Below are 21,593 nucleotides of genomic sequence, written 5' to 3'. Positions count from 1 at the left end.
CGGTGGTGTTAGAAAGAACACGTACTGTAGGATACCTAGTTACTATTACATAGAATCTGTGGACTAAGCATTAACAGTTTAGTACAAATTTTACCAGACTATCTGAGGCTAGATCCAGGTCACATAACTTTGCAAAGTCCCATATAGGCATGTATTTATAAATTTTTATTATTGATAACTTCTAGACTAACCATTATGGGCTTAAAAGAAATATTATTAGAATACCCAATATCAAATTCAGGTGACACAGATTTCTAAAGGTAATGTTTACAACCATCCAAAGCAATTATGCTATAAATTTAGGAGATTGAATTTGGGGTATAAGAGACTGGTAGACTCCCACTGACATTTCCCCTAACCTGATGGACCTCCTCTAGATGGGGATGGCCAGCAACCCACACACTTGTCCATAAAGAATAGGGAAGCGATGCTCACTGAGCATACCCAGCCTGATATCTCCTGTTTTTTTCTGAGAATGTGTTTTTTGCATTCTTCTCAATAAATTAGAATTTTATAAGAATTAGGGTCAAAGGGCTCACTTCCACCAAGCCCCTATGGGACCACTATAGTACTTTTACACACATTGTCTCATCAAATCCTCATAATAACACTGGAGTTCTTCCCATTTCACAAATGAGAAAACTAAGAGTATTTACCTTACAAAGCTAACTGACATAAACTGTGAAGTTTGTTGTTTCTGCCCTCAGGCTCAACTTCCCTGTTTGTGATATTTGCATCTGGATTTTGTTTTGCAGCAAGTTCTCCTCAATCCGTGGAATGCAAGTAGCATGGACTCCACATTACCTTTGGGGGTGTCCATGTGACCCAGCATGGGTGATTCTGCTGTCTTCTGGTCACAGAGAATGGTTCAGGGAAGGACACTATTAGAAGAGAATGGCTTCTTCCTCACTCTTGATATTTCCCTTATGTTTTAAGGATACTCAAATATTCTAATTGTTACCAGCACATTGGGTTCTTGTCCTCCCTGAAGATGGAAATCAAGAGAGACAGCAAGCAAGAGTGAGATAATAGAAAGTTTATCAGCTTGTGCACAAGGGAGCCAATCACAGAAAGGGGAGAAGAGAGAGAGAGGCGAGTGGCTCCCCAAAGAGCCACATTGAGGGGATTTTTATCAGGCTGGGGCAGGGGATGTGTCTTCTGTCATGGCATGTAGAGATGGGGTTATGCTTGTGCCTGCGTTGTTGTTCAACACGCCACCTCATGTGGCACATTGTCATTAGCATACTAGCTCTCCACCCCTGGGAGTGATTTTTACTATGTTAATGGGGCTAGGGTCACCTTCAGTGGACTCCTGGGTGCTAGGGTGCATGTGCAAGCCCAGGAAAGTCCAGAGGCTGTGGAATGTGGGATCTTGGTGGTCTCTGTCTGATTCTCCTAGGCTGCTGATTGGTTAGGGCCAATCTTGTTAGGGCCTTATCTTGTTAGACCTGGGGCCTTGCAGATGGCCTTGTCTCAGGCTGATTCCTGTCTCATAACGAGCATTCTTTTTCCCCATTCCTCCCTCAGCCCAAGGAGAGGTGGAGAGATTTATATGATTGTTACACTTGGGAAGAAAAGACTGGGCATGTTCACCTCAGCAACTCCAGGTGTTCTCTGAAGAGCTAGGTCTATGAGAACACAGAGCCTGCTCTGCTCCCCAGGACAGGCTGAGCCTTTACAGAAGAAGGAAGGGCGGCAGGAAAGACTTGGGTCAATCTACTGTTGTCATGACCTGGTAGCTAATCTACAATATTCTCAGGTTCAGTTTATTAAATCTATTTGCTCTCACACTAAGATAGTCCTCTAAATTATCTTTCAGCAGCAATAACAGTGACATTTGGTTTCTCTGCCTTATTGGGCCACACAGGTACATGACTCAATCAGAGCCAATCCCCAAGCTTTTACAGGAGTGAGGGGGAGAAGGAGAGGGAGGCACACTCTTTTCCCCTGGACTTGAACGCGGGGAGGATGTGAGCCTGTATGTGCCAGAGAAAGTCAGAGCTAAGTCAAGGACAGAAGCCAGGTCCTGCCAACATCTGGTGAGTTCCTGAAACCAGTTATTCCTGAAGACAACTCCACAATTTAGATTTCTAGATTAATGATCCAATAAATTCCTTTTTTTGCTTAAGCTGATATGAGTTGGATTTTCAGTCACTTCCAAGAGAGAGTCCATACACAGGAATTAGCAAAAGGATATTAAGTGAGAAGGGATAGGATAAATGCCATTGGAGTTTGGAGAAGAAAGTTCAGACCAAGATGACCTTCCCAGAGAAGCTCTTAGCTTGGATCAAAGACACAGACACTGATCACTATTACATGCTAAGACATAGAAATGAATACAACAAATTTTCTATCCTCAAGCTATTTACTGTGGGGGGAGATGGACATGTAAAAGATTATTTCCATGCGAGGTGACAGGTTCAACAGCAGAGCCATACTCTCAGTGTGCCGTGTGGGTGCACAAGAAGAGCATATCATCCCTGGAGCTGGAGTGGAGATTTTTCAGAAGCTGACACCTGAACTGTTTCCTGAAAGGTGAATAGAAGTTAGCTGTGTTAAGATGGCAGGAAAAGGCTTTCCAGAAAGAGGGAAAGGAAGTTGCTTAGGCAGAAAAGTATAAATAATATGACGTTGGGAGAGGGAGAGGTGCTGGCCTAGGCTTGTTGGACCTTGAAGGACAAGGAGGAAGATGGAAGCACATGATCACCTATCTGGAGCTTCTGATTCACACAAGGAAGGAACTGGAGACACTGGAAAGATAGGTTGTCAGCAGACTTTACAGGACCCAAAACGCCAAGAGGGGCAATAAAACTTGACCCTACAGATGATGAGATGAAACTGAAGCAGAGCTTTTAGCAGAGAATTACATGACAAAAGCAATGCCTCAGAAAAAATAATCTGGCAACAGTGTCCAGCATGGATTGGATGCTGAAATACCAGTTAGAATACTATTACATTAGTCTAGTTGAGAGATGAGTACCGTTGACAGGAGGTGAGGACTTGAATTAAGGGAGTGGAAATAAAATGGGAATGGATAGAAGAAAAGCCAACTATCAGTATTTGCTCCAGTTTTATAATAATTGGCTTTAAAGTAGGTGTCATGAGGAAATTTTTCCTCTCTGCCTGGATAGTGGTTGTGTATAAATATGTTTTTCTATGTACAGTTTGTAAATTCTCAAAGGCAGGGACTATGGCTTGTTCTTCACAACTTTCTTGGCACATAGTAGGCATTTCGTCAATATTATAGATTTTAACTGAATTGTTTTGCTGGTTTTGTTATTTTTTATCTTCTTGAAATATGTGCCTGTGTTTAATTGACAAGGTTATATTGTTTGCATTGCTAAAGAATCAGCGGGAAGATGAGTTCAATGGGGCGCTGGTCCAGCAGAGAGAATACACGGTGATTCTGGTATTGTTTACTAAAGCTCCATAAGAAGATATTTAATCCCACTTACCTGCTGAAGTCTCCCAAGGTGAAAAATGAGCATAATCTTTTATAAAACACCTGGAGACTTTAGGCTAAAAAGACGAAGGAGGATTAAGAAACAATCCCTGCCCTCAAGAAATGCACAAGGGGAAAATGAAAGCAGTGATAACTATTACATAGATCATTTTCTTAAACTTAGGGTTCAGACATATCCTAAGCCAAAAGAATTTTAAGGTTTTTGGAGGAGACCTACAGTTTAATAAATAAACAAGATCCTGCTCTCAAGCATATTTTCTTTCACCTAACTTTTTTGGGGGAAGAAGCCTGATTAGAAGCAAATCAACATTAAAGAATAATAATAATAGGCACTGGAACCACTACCATTAACTGCAACAATGATGACCGAGGCCGATGCCCTGGCCTTGCTGCCAATAAAGCTGTGAGTGCTCTGACCTCCTGACATACGTGTTGTCGACACACGCAGTTCATGAGGGATGGCCACTTCACCTGAAGTGTTGAATTTCTGCAACTGATAGAGCAGTGGTTCTCAAACTTTAATGGACGGAAGAGACTCACCTATACTATTTGTTTTACTCATTGCAGACTATACTCCTAGAGATTCTGACTCAATAGATCTAGGGTGGGAATCTTTCATTGATTATATGCCCTGGATGATTCTGAGGCAGAAGCTCCATGGACCACGTTTTGAAAATCCCTTGCTATCTAGGTTTGCTATGTCACAAATATCTGGATTCAGGCAGAGAATATGACAGTGTGAAATGGGCTCTAATTGAGACGTAGCGGCACAGATGAGAGAGAGAATAACTCTGCTCGATGAAAAGGGAAAGCAGGAGGAGGATAAGAGAGATCGCCTCCCTCCTGGCCCCTCAAGAATAGGCGAGATTTGATCTGCGATTTAAAAGTTGAGAAGAAAGTTTACAGCTAGGAAGGGGCAAGAAGAGAAAGAAGAGGAGGAAGGAAAGTGCATGTAGAAGAATGACAGGTAGATATGGCAAAATATGAGACTCCAAGGACAGACTTTGGCTACCTTAAGCAGAGCATGTGTCTTCAGAGGAACACAGTTTGTCCTGTGGGCTTGTGGTCCCCCATACACCACAGCTGCACCAGAAATCTCCTAGGGTATTTATCAAAACGTAGATTCCCAGGGCCTCCAGCAGACCCACTGAATCAAATCCCTTGGGGAGAGACCTGGGTATCTGGACTTATAACAGGGGTCCCCAGCCATCCTGATAAGTAGCCAGTATGGGAACTACTGGTAGACCAAGAGCATGTCCAACCTGAGACTCTAGGTCCTTAAGAGAATACAGCATCTGAGAGTTGATGTCAGGAAATATCCAGGGGAGCAAAATACAGTCAGGAAGTTCTGAAGCCAGAAATAGGTCAGGCAGAAAATTTCCACAAAGGAATAGATTGCAAAGATGAGAGGTAGGAAAATGAGCTGGACTGCAAAAAGCCAAAGGTGTGGATCTGGAAGGCAGTTTCTAGAAATAAAGACAAAGTGAGTCAGAGAAGTGTCCTATGAGAGACCAGGCAGAAGTGGACTTCCTCAATTCTACAAGGTATTTTCAAGGAGATGGCTTAACAGCATCCTTAATCTGACTGATTTTCACCTGCAGTTGTAAAGATATCCAGTTCAATTAGCAATTGCAAAGACAAATCTAGGAAAAAGTGAGAATTGGAGTTTGGAGATTATCAATAGAAACCTGACTTTTAAGGGACAGAGTAGAGAAAAGAGGCACTGAACCATCAAGAGGAGAAGAGGGTAGTGCGAGCTGGCTCTCTTCATTTTGTAAGTGGCACAGGCGGTAGGATTCCGCTCACGGTTTCCCTTAATATAAGCATATGGAACTGTTCTTTAAACTACCAGTAGATGGCACTATGGTTTTGGCAAAAAATGCAGGTGAAACCAATGCTAGTAAACGCAATACTTTGTTTAAGAAGAAAAACTTGTGTTAAGGAAAGATTAAAACCAAATTAATATATTAGATCAATATCCGATGGCTTATTTTTTGTTCAAGACTCATCATATTACTCAGAATTTTACACTTTACTCTAGTTTTAACTTATGACTAATAAATTACATAACTTAGTCAGAAATGTAACCGATCATCAAACCGCAAACATAAAAACTCCAAAGATTTTCAGATATGATTGTCAGTTGAGATGTTTATTTGCTGTAAGAACAGCCAGCTACTTTCAGTGCATGCTATGACTTCTGTGGGCTTAGGTACTTCTTTTCCCTTCATGGGCCCCTTTCTCCATATACATATATGTATATATGGGGGGCGGGTTGGGGCTTTTTTTTTTGTTTTTTAACTGAGGAAGATTCACCCTGAGCTAACATCTGTGCCACTATAAACCTCCACTTTATATGTGGGTTGCCACTCCAGTATGGCTGATGAGTGGTGTAGGTTCACACCTGAGATGTGAACCTGCAAACCCAGGCCGCCAAAGGAGAGTGTGCCAGACTTAACCACTAGGCCATGGAGGCCTCCCTCTCTGTATATTATATTTTATAAGTGCTTTGGTATAAAGACATATATACCCCAGGCTGGGGTAATTGGTAAATATTATTATTACATTTATTTTTTCCTCTGAACTTAAAATAAAGTTAAAATATTTTTGTGGGCCCCTAAAAGTATCACAGGCCCTATACACTGTGCCTATTATGCCTAATGGATGAGTCCACCCTGGATACTTTAAGTTATCCTAAAGAATGAAACTTAAATAGAGAGTAAAACTAGAGGGAGAGAATAAGAGGCATGTAGCTGAGCTCTCCACAGCAAAAGTGAAATGCCTTTGAAGCTTCATGCATTGTCTTAAAATTACATCCAAATATTGCAAGAAATGTGTTCTAAATTACTTTGCATCAGGGAAAAATAAAGAAAACAAAATATCTTACCTGATTCACTGGTCAATGGATAAGGTGCAACCGCAGTGAGTCGATTCGTCTCTGAAAAGTGTTCCTCAGGAATTCCCTGCTGTGGGAAGCAGATTTAAGTGTATACACAAAACACAGATCAGGTGCAGTTGCAACAGAAAGTAGAACCAATTTGAGAGAAAGAATGTACTCATTCTGAGAGTTCTAGGTTTCTAGTTTGTCAAGGGGGGGGCGGATGGAAGCAGAAGAGAGCTGCTATTAGCTTTCTCAGGATCTGATTCTGAAAAAGGAAGTATACGGCTGCTGTATTTGAAAGTCTACAGTCTTAAGTAAGGGCCTACATAGCGCAATAATAGCAACTTGAAGTATAATCCAAAATCCAAGAGTCAGAGAGCTGGGAGTGGAAGGGGCTGATAACAAGGATTCTTGAGGAAGCAAGGAGAGCCATTCCAGGGCCTTGGGAGAGCCGGTACGGCAGGTGACGCAGTGTTGGGTGTTGGAGCCAGGAATCACAGTAGGGATTAGGGTTGGAGGGCGGGGCCCCTCTCCTGGCAGAGCGATGCCTTTGAACACCATCCTTACTGCGGAAATTTCTTTAATTGAGCCTATCTCCCACCATTTTTTGCTAGACTTCAGGTACAACTATTTTACAAAGAATGCTGTAGTTTTTAATTTGTCTTTAAGATTTTACGTATTAAAATAATCATTCATCTAAAACTTTCTGTATTGTCAAACAAAAAAGTCTTCCATTCAGGGTCTGGCCCAGTGGTATAGTGGGTTACATTCGCACACTCTGCTTCAGTGGCTGGGGTTCACAGGTTCAGATCCTAGCACAGACATACACACTGCTCATCAAACCATGCTGTGGCAGCATCCCGCATACAAAATAGGATGATTGGCACAGATGTTAGCTCAATGACAATCTTCCTCACAAAAAAAAAGTCTTTCATTCAAATTGGAATGACATGACTGCTTTTTTTTAACTCTAATTTTGTTTCAATGTTCACACTTCATAAGGATTACAGGGGGAAAATATTCATTTATATAGTCAATTCTTACCATAACCTTTTTCAAATATTCAGAACTACCGAAAAAAGAAAAATAATAAGAGTGGAAGTAGTGGATTTCTGGATTTCCTATTCTAGTAATAAGAAGTTAAAATCAAATTGGGATTTATTCGAATTCCAAACAAATACTCAATTATTTATACTCAACTTAAAGATTTTTGGCACAGAAGTACCTGTGTAGGCGAAGACTTCCCAGAACCTCCTTCATTAATGATTCAGAGAAAAAGCTTGAAGGTGTACAGCCTTCTACTCAGGTGCAGTTCTCAGGGGATTTCAGTCCAGAGCAAGGTCCCAGAGAGACGGTGGTGAGCGCGTAGTCCCTTCTACCCGCTATTTTTCTCAAAGAGCTTGTACCTGCCGATTCACCCCATGAGAGGTGGAGAAGGAGGGAAATAATAGGCTGTCTACCAGCTCCTTCTCTTCCAGACACCTGAGGAACAAGGCTACAAAATGACCTTCGTGACAGTCCTCCAGTTCCCATCCACACGTCTGATCCCCAGATTTGGGCAGGTCGCAGTAGGTGCAGGATTCCAGGGAGTACTTTGCACGTGGAGAACAAGCAATACAGACTGTTTATGCAGCTGCACTCTCACTCGCATGTCAGTCTAATGCAGGTATATAGCATTTAACATTCATCTTCCATTCTGTCCATTAAGCTCACACTACGTCCATCACGGAGAGTGAATTCCCTGATGGCCAGCCATTAGGAGAGGCAGTACAAGGTTTAGAATCAAACTCCCTGGGTTCAGAGCTGGTCTCTGCTACTTACTAGTTGTATAGCCCTAGTCAAGCGGCCTAGCTTCTCTAAGCCTCAGTTTTATTACCCACAATATGGAGAACATGATAATAATACCTACATCAGAAATATCTAATAAGGATTAAATGAGAAAATCCATACAAAAGCTCTTAGCTCACAGCACCTGGAACAGGATGAGAGCTCAAACTTAGGTATTAGCCCTATTACTTGTTACTCCAGGAAAGGGCACTTCAGGACACATCTGTTAAGGACAGTCGAGGCCCCAAATGTTACAGAGGAAGAGCTGGGGCAGAGGAGTGTCCCGCAGTGCCTCTGCCAAAAGCAACTTGAAAGTGAAACTTCAGTTTTGGAATTGTAGAGGTTCAATGGTGGAGAACAAGAAATAAAGGTCAACAGCCGTTTCCTCTGGAATCTGGCTAGCGATTTGACATCTGGGAAATGATTCAACTTGTGGGTAGAAATAAACAAACCTTCCTCCCTACAACCTTCCATACCTACTTTTATTCTAACGCTCCTCTCTACCTAACTCCTACTTCTCAAAAGTGTATCAAATAATTGCCTCCCGTAAGCCTATGTCGCATTTTTCAGGTGTGATCCCAAACTGCAAGGATGCCTATCATTCTATGAATGCTGAATGTTTCTATTTCCATTATAGGACTTAATGACAGTAATGAAGACATGCTTTGTATTGAAAAGTTAGGTAACCTCTTGATTTCAAAATTTGGCTTCTTTTCCTTTCAATGACCACTCCTTATTTCACAGTGCATTACTATACTATTATTTATAAAGCGTTCTTAGTCAACATTTATTTGATTGAAAATCATTGTGAAGAACAGAGTTGTCCCCCATCATTTCAGTTCTACATGTACACAATTTGTCTCAAACAAAACAAAAAGATCCCCAGTCCCACAATCACTTTGCTCTGTCTTAATGAGAAGAGGTCGTGTTATACGTGTCCTTCAAGGCTGCACAGAGATGTAGAATCAAGGAGCATGAGAAACGAAGCCTCTTCCACATTTAGCATCCAGCTCATACTCATGGGGCGACTTGGAGAATTTTTAAAAATCCCTTTCCTTGAGCTGTGCTTCTGTCCTTTAATTTATGCTGCACACCACCTAAACTGAAGTTGCCTATGTATCCTTTTTCTAAATTATTCATTCTCTCTCTGTTAGTAGCCTGGTCACAGAAATACTGTGAAACCTTTAGCATAATCAAGGAAACACTTTGATCTACTTTTGATTCAAAAAATTATTCATTGATTACCCTCTGTTTCGGGCATTGTGCTAGGTGTTGCTTACACAGTGATGAATAAAACAATTATAGTCTCACCCTCATGGGGCTTACCCAATTTATGCTGAGGGATCAGAGAAGACCTCTGTAAAATAGAGGATGTAGTTTGAGACCTAAGAGATTCCTCAGCTAGGTGAAGACTTAGGAGAAATTATTCTAAGCAGAACACATGCAAAGTCCTTAGGACAACAAAGAACTTGCCACATTAAGAAACTGAGAAAGTCCAACGTGGTTGAGCTCAGTGAGCAATGGGGAGAATCTTATAAAAGGGACTTGACCTCATATAACTTCGCTGAATTCAAATGTTTTAAAAATCTGGAGTGTCTATTCAAAAAAAGATATAGCTAGATAACTTATAGTGTGAGTTTAAATTTCAAATTCCCAGCAAAATTATACAAATAAGCCTGTCCTCTAACCTGGCATCTTCCACACTCTCCCCCACACCACCCCCCTAGGCCCTGTCCCTGCCAAATGACACTACATGTTTCAAATTACTCATCAAATGGTCTAAAATTATTGGAGTATAAACATGAAACAATTTTTGTTTTTCTCCTTTTACCATGCTCTATGAAATCTCTCTTTCCTATATTTTAACATCTTACACAGATTCCCTAGGTTGGTGGTCATGTCCACTTATTAATGTCTAGCCTGGTGTAATCCAAACTTTAAAACTCCCACCTCAATCCAAGTCTGTGTTGGTTGATTTCCCTCCTGGCTCCTGTCAAATTTGGTCTGAGTGATTTGGGAAGAAGGGCAAGTTCTGCTGTTCATTCCTCCTGTCCTACGCCTGGGTCCCTTTTTCCTCCACTGTATTGGAGAGAGGTAGGGCCTCAAAGCTCAGCAAGGGCTACATCCTGAAGAATCTTCTAGGTCGAACTAAAGAACTTGGGCTTTATCTTTTAAAGGAGATAAAAACATCATTAAAGGGGAATTACACAAATAGGTTTTCATTTTAGCATCGCCCCTGCACCACACGGTAAAGAGTAGATTAGAGGAGGCAAGGATTTGGATTACAAAGAGAACACTGCCCTCTTGAAATCTCACCCTCCATTCCCCTCTCAAGTTTCTTCTCACAAACTTCTCTTAAAATGCCATGCAACCTCCGTTGACTTTGAAATAAATACTCCTGAAAATCCTTCCTCTAAACTTGGGCAAGCCTGACCAGTGGTTTTCTGGATTTATTAAACACCACTATGGGGGAAGTGGCATTTCTGCTTGATTAATCTTTGTTGAAGGCAGAAAGATATTAATATAAGACTCTTTTGTCTTGGGATTTCACCAGTGGCCCTGAGTGTCTAAATTGAGGTACTAGACAACAAGGAAAACATCCTAAGGTCTGTGACACTGATTCCACCAACATCGCTCAGTCTCCCACCTCCATCTCACTAAATGATGAAACTAGAGAAGTCTATAGAGAGAATGCCTTTGGAAAGAGCTCTGGATGCTAAAGAGGGGATTGGGGGAGGGGAGGAGAAAGTACTTTCCCTTACCTTAATTCAGGTGAGAGGAACTTCTAAGAACCTCTCAAAGAGCTTAGTCTACAGTCTCTGAAGATTGGGAGACTAGAGAGCGGACTCTGCTGGGAGAAATCTGAAGATGCCAGGCTGTGACTAGATTAGCCTGACTGTAAATAGCAGAAAGGGCTGCTTTGGACAAGCTCTATACCTCCAATGACAGTGGGAAAAGGTGTTTGTCTCCTAGGACCCAGATGTGGATCTTGGGTCTGAGAGAGCCTAAGGTCAACCTGCAGAAGCCAAAGGCCCACAGTGGAAAGGTGTGTTGCCAGAAGCTTATGGCTAATGGGGGACTCAAAAGCAGCCAGATACGGGAACTGCACTTGTTTAAAGGGAACTGCAGTCACGGGTCCTCAACCACGAGGATCTTCCAGGAGAAAAAGCACCCCAAGAGAAAACGAGCCAACACTTGTATATCTGTCATCTTTGACACACTTCTTATCTAGGTCCCCTGCCCTTGACCCTAGGTGTGCATATGACTCTCTTTTTAACCAATAGAATGTGACAGAAGTGACACTGCAGGACTTCTGTGGCTGGGTCAAAAAAGCAATGCAGCTCCCACTTTATCGCCAGATAGAACTATATCGGTGAAATAAAACCTTTCTCACCTCTTATTGTTCTTCTCTGGAGGAGCAGGAAATCACACCTAGGAGTGGAAGGGGACGCAGAACTAGGAAATCACCAAGGAGCAGAGCACGCTTCCCCCATTCCTGGGCAGGCCTAGGCTGGGAGACAGGAGAACCCGAAATCAGATAAGAATCCTAAGTTTTGAAGTTATAATTGATAGGAATTTTTATTTGCTAAAATGAGACTTTCTTATGACTGAAGGAACCAGAAAGCTCTTAGATTTGCCAAGTATTTCATACAGGGCAGGAAATAATAAATCCAAAAGCAGGTTTGAAAGGAAAGAATAGAGAATAATTCACACACTACAGAGTTCAGTTTGTTTGATAAAATGACAACACGATTTATAAAGTGTTTTAAGGCAGATATAAATCAAGAGCCATGGAATCAACAGAGAACTGGAATTACGAAGAAAGTGAAGGCCATCTGGTGACTACAGCAAGGTCAGCTAAAATTCTTGGCCTGCTCAGGGTTAGGACTTTATATGAAATAAATAAACCAGCTAGTGAAATCATTCGAATGAGTCATAAAAAAACAGAAGAAAGAACAAATGGGTTATACTTGCTCCTCTTTATTTTATACTTTCTGTTAAAAGCTTATTGGAATTTGTGTGTGGGGGGGGGGTCATTCCTGGAAGCACAATGGATATTGAGCCATATGGAATTTAAAAAGCAAAAATTATTCTATATTGTGGGAAGACAATATGACCAGTAGACAAAATGGCTTTAGGAAGCTAAAGTGGACCCATGTGGGTCTCTCTTTTCTGCATGCAGTCTGTTTTCTATTTCTTTCTAAAAGCGAGACAAAGAAGCTTGGTTTTCTCTTAGAAGGTATTGTACAATATGCCCTATCATTTAAATTTCCTTTCAATAGGTATGTGATTTTTATTGATCAGAAACTCTCCTATCGAGAGAGAGAGCCTCTATTTCCTCTTCAATATCTGGGTGGGCACGTGATGTACTTTTAACCACTAGAATGAGGCTGAAGTGACATTGCAGCACGTCCACGGTGGGGTCAGAAAAGGCAGCACAGCTCCCACTTTGTTTGCTGAGGTCTAACTTTGGGACCCCTGACTACCACACAAAGGGGATTACCCTGAGGTTGCCATGCTTTGAGGAAGCCCAAGCAAGGAGAGGCTGTGGAAGTGTTCTGATTAATACCACTATTGACATTACAGCTGGCCAATAGTATCAACCACCAGTCAAGTGAGTGAAGACACCTCCAAATGATTCCAGCCCCCAGCCCTTGAGTCTCCTCTAGCCATCAAATCTTCCAAACTGAGGCCCCAGACTGTGAACAGAGATAAGCCATTTTAACCACGCTTCATCTAAATTCCTGATCCGCAGAATCTGTGCACATAGTAAAATGCTTATTTTAAGCTACTAATTTGTGGTAATTTGTTACACAGCAATAGTAAGTACAACCATAGAAATCTTGCAAAATATTGACTGACCTGGCTAATCTCTAGAATTCACAAGTTCCCCCAGTATCTTTACCCTATCAGCCCCGTTTTCCCTTATAAATCTGGTATGGGTTAAGTTATGTCCCTCAAAACTCCATAAGAGGTCCTAGCGCCAGTACCTCAGAATGTGACCTTATTTGGTGACAATGTCTGTACAGAGGTAATCAAGTTAAAATGAGGTTATTAGAGTGGACCCTAATTCAATAGGACTCGTGTCCTTATGCAAAGGGGGAATTTGGAGACAGATACGCATACAGGGAGAAAGCCATGTGAACATAAAGACAGCCAAGTACAAGCCAAAGAGAGAATCCTAGAAAATCTTTTCCTCACAGCCCTCAGAGGGAACCAACATTGCCAATACCTTGATTTCTGACTTTTAACCTTCAGAACCATGAGACAACAAATTTTTGTTGTTTAAGCCACCCAGTTTGTGTTACTCTGTTATGTCGTCCCTAGAAAACAAATACAGCATTCAAGCTAGGGCCAGTAAGCAGGGAGAATTTCATAGAACCACATCTTCTACTATCGGCACCACCCCAATGTGTGAGGATCATCGCAGGTGTCTCGTCAAGTGGTCTGCTGACCTATTATCCCTGTGGTGGTAAGGGTCTTACTACCTCCCAAAGCAGCCAGTCCATCCTTAAGCAACTCTGCCAGTGATTCATTTAGTAAGCCAAAATCACCTTTGGGATCACACAGACTGAATTTAATCCACCTTACACAGGATGGTCGTTTACATATTCTCAGCCGCCTGTCCCCTCTGAGTATACTCTTCAACAGAAGAAACATCCCCCGGCTCTTGCAGACACTCCTTATGTGAGATGACCCCATGTCTCTACACCACCACAAGCATGCTCCTCTGAATTTGAGTCCATCTATTTCAAAACAAGAAAGAAATTTCCCATAATAAAAACTATCCAGTAATGCCACAGACTATCTTACACGGGAGGGAGTTAATTGTCGCTGAAAGAAGAGCTTTGAAGACCCCCTCAAGGGTGTTGTAGAGAGATGACTAAATCAGAGAAGATATGAGACTGGCTGTCCTCAAGGATACCTTTTGATTTTATGATTTTGTAACATGTTAGACACCTGAGATTCTGTTTACATTCTTTCGTGAACTGGGTGATAAATGAAGTACAGAAGGGGCACACTATGAAAACTTTAGCAAGTTAGTATACTTCAGTAAGGCTTCACAAAAGAGGAAAACTGCAGAAAAAGAAATGAGAGCATTCTGAACAATAAACAGCAAGCTAGCTACTGACCACAGCGTCTCCTTTACCTTCCCTTTGGATAAGCTAGGTCTTTATCTAATCCTTTCACCACAGATGTTCAAGAGAACATTTTTACAAAAGCAAGTTTATGGAATTAGATCTAATTGCTTGATTCATTTTATTGATATTGAAATAAGAAAGCTCAGAGGAAAACGTCTTTCACATGGTTAGCCCCGTGGCAATTTCATACAAACCTATCTACAGATCAATCTCTGGAACGTAGTTCCTTAAAGTGAAACGTATTTGAACAAAGCTTTTGTCTTTGAACAAATAATGAAAAGGTTAAAAGGAAGTTTTTTGTGCCTGAACCAAGGCACAACTAGGTTGTGAGTTTTCTAAGTTGTCCAGCTCTCTGCTGGTTTCCTTGATAATGCTCCTGAGCAAGAGAACTTGTGTACACACTAATTCCTAAAATTCTGTGTGTCTGCACTCAATTTTATTCTGCTCATGGAGTTAAATGAACTTCAACTGGGACACTTGCTTTAAAACAGGAAATACAGAGTATCATAACCTCAGGAGACGAATATTTCAGTCATGATCTTTCTCTACTCTTGAGATAGAGACACTTTCCAATTTACAAGCCCTTCACTCTTTGAGAATACTCCGGAGAAAAGCAGGGCCGGGGTCAAAGGAAAGAGTTGTGTGAAGGAGACTTTTGTATCATTGTACAAGTCTCAAGAAAAGTGGCTTCACTCCTTACCCCAAAATAAATTTAGGTTTAAGATCAAAAATTTAAACAAAACAAAGCAGAAACCATAAAATATCCAGAAAAAAATAAGGCATTTTTTTTCTAATATTGAAAGAGGAAATGGCCTTTATAAGCATGACCCCAGACACAAAAGCCATAAAAATAAACTAAGTTTAACTTCATAAAATTTTAAACTCTCTGAATGGTAACAAATAAATAAACAAAACAAAACCATTGGCAACAGGATACAAATAAACCACTCACAAGAATGAATATAAATGACAAACATGGAAAAATGCTTAATTTCACTTGTAATTTTAAAAATGGAAATCAAAGTGAGGAAAGTGAATATTTTACCTATCAGATTAGCATTCCTTTTAAAATAAAACCTAGTGTTGTCATGAGTGGAGAGAAATAGACCTTTTCATACACTGTTAAGGAAACAGTAAATTGTTGCAAAGTTTTTGAAGGGCAATTTGACGATGTCTATCTCTAATGCTTTTCATCAGTTTTAGAAGGTATTGACCATTGTCTGTTTGAATATTGCTTCTGCCCCATTACCTCTCTTCTCTTCTTCTAGTGCTCCAATTATATGTATATTAGCCAAAATAATCTTAAAGAACAAAGCTGAACAACTTAGACTGCCACATATCAAAAATTATTATAAAACTGTAGTAATAAGACTGCGGTAATGCTGCAAGTACAGACAAATCAACTATGGCAGAATTCTATAGATGGCAACGCCCCACTCTCCCCATACACACACACACACACACTATTCACTGTTATTTAATCAAATTTAATCAAAATAATGCTGTGAAGGAACTTTGCTGATATAATTATGGTTGCTAATCAGCTGAATTTAAAAGAGGGAGATTATCCTGGATTATCTAGGTGGGCCCAATGTAACCACATGAGCCCTTAAAAAGGAAACAGGAAGGCAGGAGAGCCAGTCAGAGATGCAGCAGAAGGCAAAGTACAAGAGATTCTAAGTATGAGAGGAGTTTGGCTTGCTGTTGCTGGAGGAGGGCCACATGGAAAGCATGAGAAGGAACGCAGAGCCTCTAGGAGCAAAAACTAAACCCCAACTGACAGCCAACAAGGAAATGGGGGAACTCAGTCCTACAACCACAAGGAACTGAATTCAACCAACAACATGACTGCCTTGGAAGCAGATTCATCTCCAGAGCTTCCAGATAAGAGCCCAGCTCTGCTGACATATTGACTTCAGCCTTATTAGACTCTAAGCACAGGACCCGGTGGAGCCATACCATCCCCAGACTTCTGACTCACAGAGCTGTGAGATAAAAAGTGAGTGTTATTTTGAGCCACTAAATTCATGGTAATTTTCAATGACATCAATAGAAAACTAATATTCTGACCAAGATAAATAGTCCACAAACAGTCCTACAGATATTACAAAAGTGACACTGAAGTGCAATGGGAATAGGATGTTCCTTTCAACAAATAGTGCTGGATCCATTTAATTTCTACATTTTTTAAAAATGCATCTGGACCACTATTGCACACCACATACAAAATAAATTCCAGATGGATTGCCGATTTGAATGGGAAAGTGGGGGCAGGGAGAGGGAGTAAGGTTTTTTTGTTGTTTTTTTTTAAAGATTTTATTTTTTTCCTTTTTCTCCCCAAAGCCCCCCGGTACGTAGTTGTATATTCTTCGTTGTGGGTCCTTCTAGTTGTGGCATGTGGGACGCTGCCTCAGCGTGGTTTGATGAGCAGTGCCATGTCTGCACCCAGGATTCGAACCAACGAAACACTGGGCCACCTGCAGTGGAGCACGCGAACTTAACCACTCCGCCACGGGGCCAGCCTCGAGAGGGAGTAAGTTTTTAAAGAAAAAAATGGAAGAATATCTTTGTAAGCTTTTTTTTCCCAGCATTTTGGAGGTATGATTGACAAATAAAAATTGTACATATTTAGGTTGTACAATGTGATTTTTTTAAAGGTGTACAACATGATAATTTCATAAACTATATATATATATATATATATAGTGAACTGATTAGCACAATCAAGTTAATTAACACATCCATCACATCACATATTTACCATTTGTGTATGTGTGTGGTGAGACACTTAAGATCTACTCTCTTAGCAAACTTCAAGTATGCAATACAGTATTATTAACAATGGTCACCATGCTGTACTTTCGATCCCTTGAACCCAGTCATCGTATAATTGCAAATTTGACCATCTCCCCACTTCCCCCACCACTCAGCCCCTGGCAACCACTGTTCTACTCTCTGGTTCTATGAGTTCAACTTTTTAGATTCCACAATAAGTGAGATCATACAGTATTTGTCTTTCTCTGTCTGACTTATTTCACTCAGTATAATGCCCTCTAGGTTCATCCATGTTGTCACAAATGGCAGGACTTCCTTCCTTTATGGCTGAAGAATAGTCCATTGTATATTTATTCTACGTATTCTTTATCCACCCGCCTATAGACAGACACTTATATTCTTTCCCTATCCCGGTTATTGTGAATAATGCTGCAATGAACATAGGAGTACAGATAAAGCTTTGAGATACAAATTTTGACTCCTTTGGGTATATATCCAAAAGTGAGATTGCTGGGTTATATGGCAGTTCTATTTCTAATTTTTTAAGGAACCTCCATACCATTTTCTATGATGGCTGCACCAATTTACATTCCTACCAACAGCGTATAAGGGATCCCTTTTCTCCACACGCTTGCTAACACTCATCTCTTGCCTTTTTGATAATAACCATGCTAATAGGTGAAGTGATATCTCATTGTTGTTTTAATTTATATTTTTCTAATGATTAGTGATGTTGAGCACCTTTTCATGTACCTGTTGGCCATCTGAATATCTTCTTTGGAAAAATGTCTATTTAGATCCTTTGCACTTTTTTGTGTGTGTTTTTTTGAGGAAGATTGGCCCTAAGCTAACATCTGTGCCCATCTTCTTCCATTTTATATGTGGGACACCTGCCATGAATGGCTTGATAAGCGGTGTATAGATCGGCACCCAGAATCCAAACCAGTGAACCCCAAGCCACCAAAGAGGAGCACACAAGCTTAAGTGTTACACCACCAAGCTGACCCCCAGGACCCTTTGCACACTTTTTAATCAGGCTATTTGTGTTTTTGATCTTTGTAATCTTGAAGTAGCAAAAGATTCCTTAAACAGGACTCAAAAAGTGCAAACTATAAAGGAAATTTTTCAAAAATTGGACTACCACGAAATTAATAACTTTTCTCCATCACAAGACATTAGTAAGAGAGTAAAAAGACAATCTATGGAGTGGGAGAATATATTTACAATGCATGTATCTGACAAAACACTAGTATTCTAAATATATAAAGAACTCCAGCATATCAATAAGAAAAAAGCCAGACAACTCAATGGAAAAATGAACAAAAGACCTGAATAGACATTTTACAAAAGAGGATATCAAAATAGCCAGTAAATTTATAAAAATGTGCTGAGCTTCACTAGTTGTCAGGGAAATGCAAATAAAACCACAATGAGATGCCACTACACACCCATCAGAATGACTAAGATGATAGCACAGATGTAAAGCAGCTGGAACTTTCATATACTGCTGGTGAGAGTATAAATTGGTATAACTTTGGACACCATTTATCTACTAAAATTGAACATATGCGCATTCTGTGAGCCAGCAGTTCCACCTCTGGGTATAAACCCAAGAGAAATGTAAATGTACGTTTACCAAAACACAGTTACTAGAATGTTCAGAGCAGCATGATTGGTAATAAACCAAATTTCCAAAACCTGGAAATTACATGTGCTGGTTTCCAGTTATTGTTACTCAGTTCTGAAACCACCATTCCGTCCTCTGCTTTGTAATGGTGAAACTTGAATTCTGCAAACCACATTTCTACTTCGCCAGATAAATCTACATTAGGTTCCACCAACAGGAGTGCGAAAGAGAGCCTGGAGGGCTGGAAGAGGGAGAAAAAACTGGATCCTTTCCGGCTCTGCTCCCTGTTTCTCTCAGCATCACTTCAATAGCAATTCCTCACTCTGGCATTAGTCATTTTTGCATTTTTCAATTTTTTCCACATTCCAAGAACCAGCCTCCCCATTCCCCTCAGAGACATTAGCACCATCCAGGCCCCTCAAGGAACCCCTCGTCCAAGGTCCTGAGGCACCAGCGCCAGCTGAGCAGCAATCCCTCTCCGGATGTCTTGATGCCAGCTCTGCAGAACTTCTTCAAACTTCTAGGTTTGAATGTTAACCTCTTCCTTTTGTCCACGAGCCTTACAGGTGCTTCCTGCTGTTGTTATCTTTGTGTCATCTTAATGTATCTTTTTGTCTTTTCAGTCCTTCAGTACCTACTTAGCCAATTCTTTATACTAAATTCTCTCTTTTGAAATAACCGGTATGTTGATAGCCCATCAACAGTAGAATGGATAAAGTATAATAGATTCTCAACATGGAATACTATACAAAAATAAGAATAAATGATCTCTTACTATATCTAGTGATACAGATGAATCTCATAAAAAATAGTGAGTGAAAGAAGCCAAACACAAAAACAGTGTTTAATGTGATTCTATTATTATAAAAACAGATAAAACTAATGTATGATGTTCAGAAGTGGAGAGAGTAGTTGCACTTGGCAGGATGGTGAGGGTGTTGGTTGGCGGCTTTGGGGCACAAGAAGAGCTTCCGCAATGCTGGTAACGTTCTGTGTCTTGATCTGGGTTTCATGACACAGCAGTGCTCAGTTTGTGAAGATTCATTGAGTTTTACAATTATAATATGATCACTTTTCTGTAGGTTAATCGTAAGTCCATAAAATAGTTAAACAATAATGTAGCTATCAGTTGTAAGCTTTTGCAGTCCAATTGGACATTGCCTGTAGTGTTCTTTGTTTATGTCATAAAAATATTTTTCTATATTCAAAAAAGTGGTGGAATCATGAGTAATTCATATTTTTAAAATAAGAATAGTACACAAAAATAGGCACAGTTCTTTTTCTTAACAGTCTGTTTATGTAAAGCATCACACTTATTTTTGTACTCTTGTCTCGTTTCTCTTATAAACTGTAGTGTACTGACTAAAACATTAGTCACACCTTTACAGCACTCAAGCTAGTTTTATCACCGTGGTTTTATAAGGATATGAGAAAACTGGAGGTGATCTAAGCAGTGAATCATAAATTTATTCTTGAAAACCGGTTCATGCTTTAAATCTTGGTTTCTATCTTCCCTTTTAGGGTGTAGGCCCTAATATCTGCTGAAAACCTACAATTGCTTTTTCTCTGCTTTAGTTCTAGCTTTTTATATTCGTTTCTCATACTCCACCTGCTTGACATTACTTATTACATCTTCAGTCTCCCTGAGGCACTCCTGGGCCGGACTGTTTATCTTCAGTAGCAATGCCTCTGGATACCATGATCTGATGGCACACCAGACTTTCCTACAACATACCCCAAAGGGTCATCCACTCAATATCTTCCTCACCCCCATATCCAGGTCCTGCCCCTGGCCTTCCAGGTCCTGCCCTCTCATGAGATAAGATTCATTTGAAAATAGAATTTTCACATCTGAACACATCTGTAAAATGAGAACCCAGATCAAGACACAGAATACTACCAGCATGCCTCATGGGGTAGTCAGATGAGAATATGTTACAATCATTTATTCATTCAATCAATATGTATAGTATCTCTACAATGCCAGTCACACTTCCAGGTGCTGCTGCTACCCTAGAAAATCATGGCGCCAAATTTTTAGTCCTTGCTCTGCCGCGTTCTAGCTGTGCGATCTTAAATGCACCATTTAATTTCTCTGAGCCTCAAGTTCTTTGTAAAAGTGTATTAAAACATTTCTAAGTTTTCATAGTTATCTAAGGAAAATCAAATAAGTCTTACTGAGAAAACATGGATTGAGGGGGGAAGGCATAGACTTTCAGTTAAGCATAGTTAATTGAGCATGTTTTTATTCCTTCTCTTTTCGTAAATCCCACAAAAATGAAAAAAAGAGAAGAATTAAAAGGACATATACTATAAGGAAAAAAAAGAATGGACAACAGCAGAGAAATATTTCAACAGATTCAGTAGAAAAGAGACAGAGCAGGGATAACTTAGCAGTGTGGCCTAAGTGTCTGCAGAGGTAGAGCCATAAACCAGCCAATTTGTTGGCTAGAGGCTCAGGGCCAGGCTACGCAAGTTCCCGTGGAATATGGGATGGGGGTGAGGCTCAAGCTAAAACCAAGGTCTAGTTGAAAGTATGTTTGTATACGAAGCAGTTGGAAGTCTAGGTCCCACCTCACCAGGTGAGGACTAGAAATTGACTCAGAGATGCACTGGACTCATGAAACCAAAGAACAGTGTGGGGGATGGAAGGCTGAAAATAGGAGAGAGGATTACATGAAAATCTGAATAGTGAAAGCTGAGAAATTTTCCACCCTACTATCTACCCTACTTTCAGAACAACAGCAGTCAGACATACATGCCAACTTGTTTACATTTACCCCTCCCTCTCCAATTCCCTTTGCATTTAAATATGCTCAAAAAGTTGTTGACAGCCATGTCACAGAGATGTCATAATATTTGCAAAAATTAGCAAGA

The sequence above is a fragment of the Equus przewalskii genome, chromosome 2, assembly GCF_037783145.1.
Source record: "Equus przewalskii isolate Varuska chromosome 2, EquPr2, whole genome shotgun sequence".
Taxonomy (NCBI): domain Eukaryota; kingdom Metazoa; phylum Chordata; class Mammalia; order Perissodactyla; family Equidae; genus Equus; species Equus przewalskii.
Note: the sequence above shows the minus strand (reverse complement) of the source record.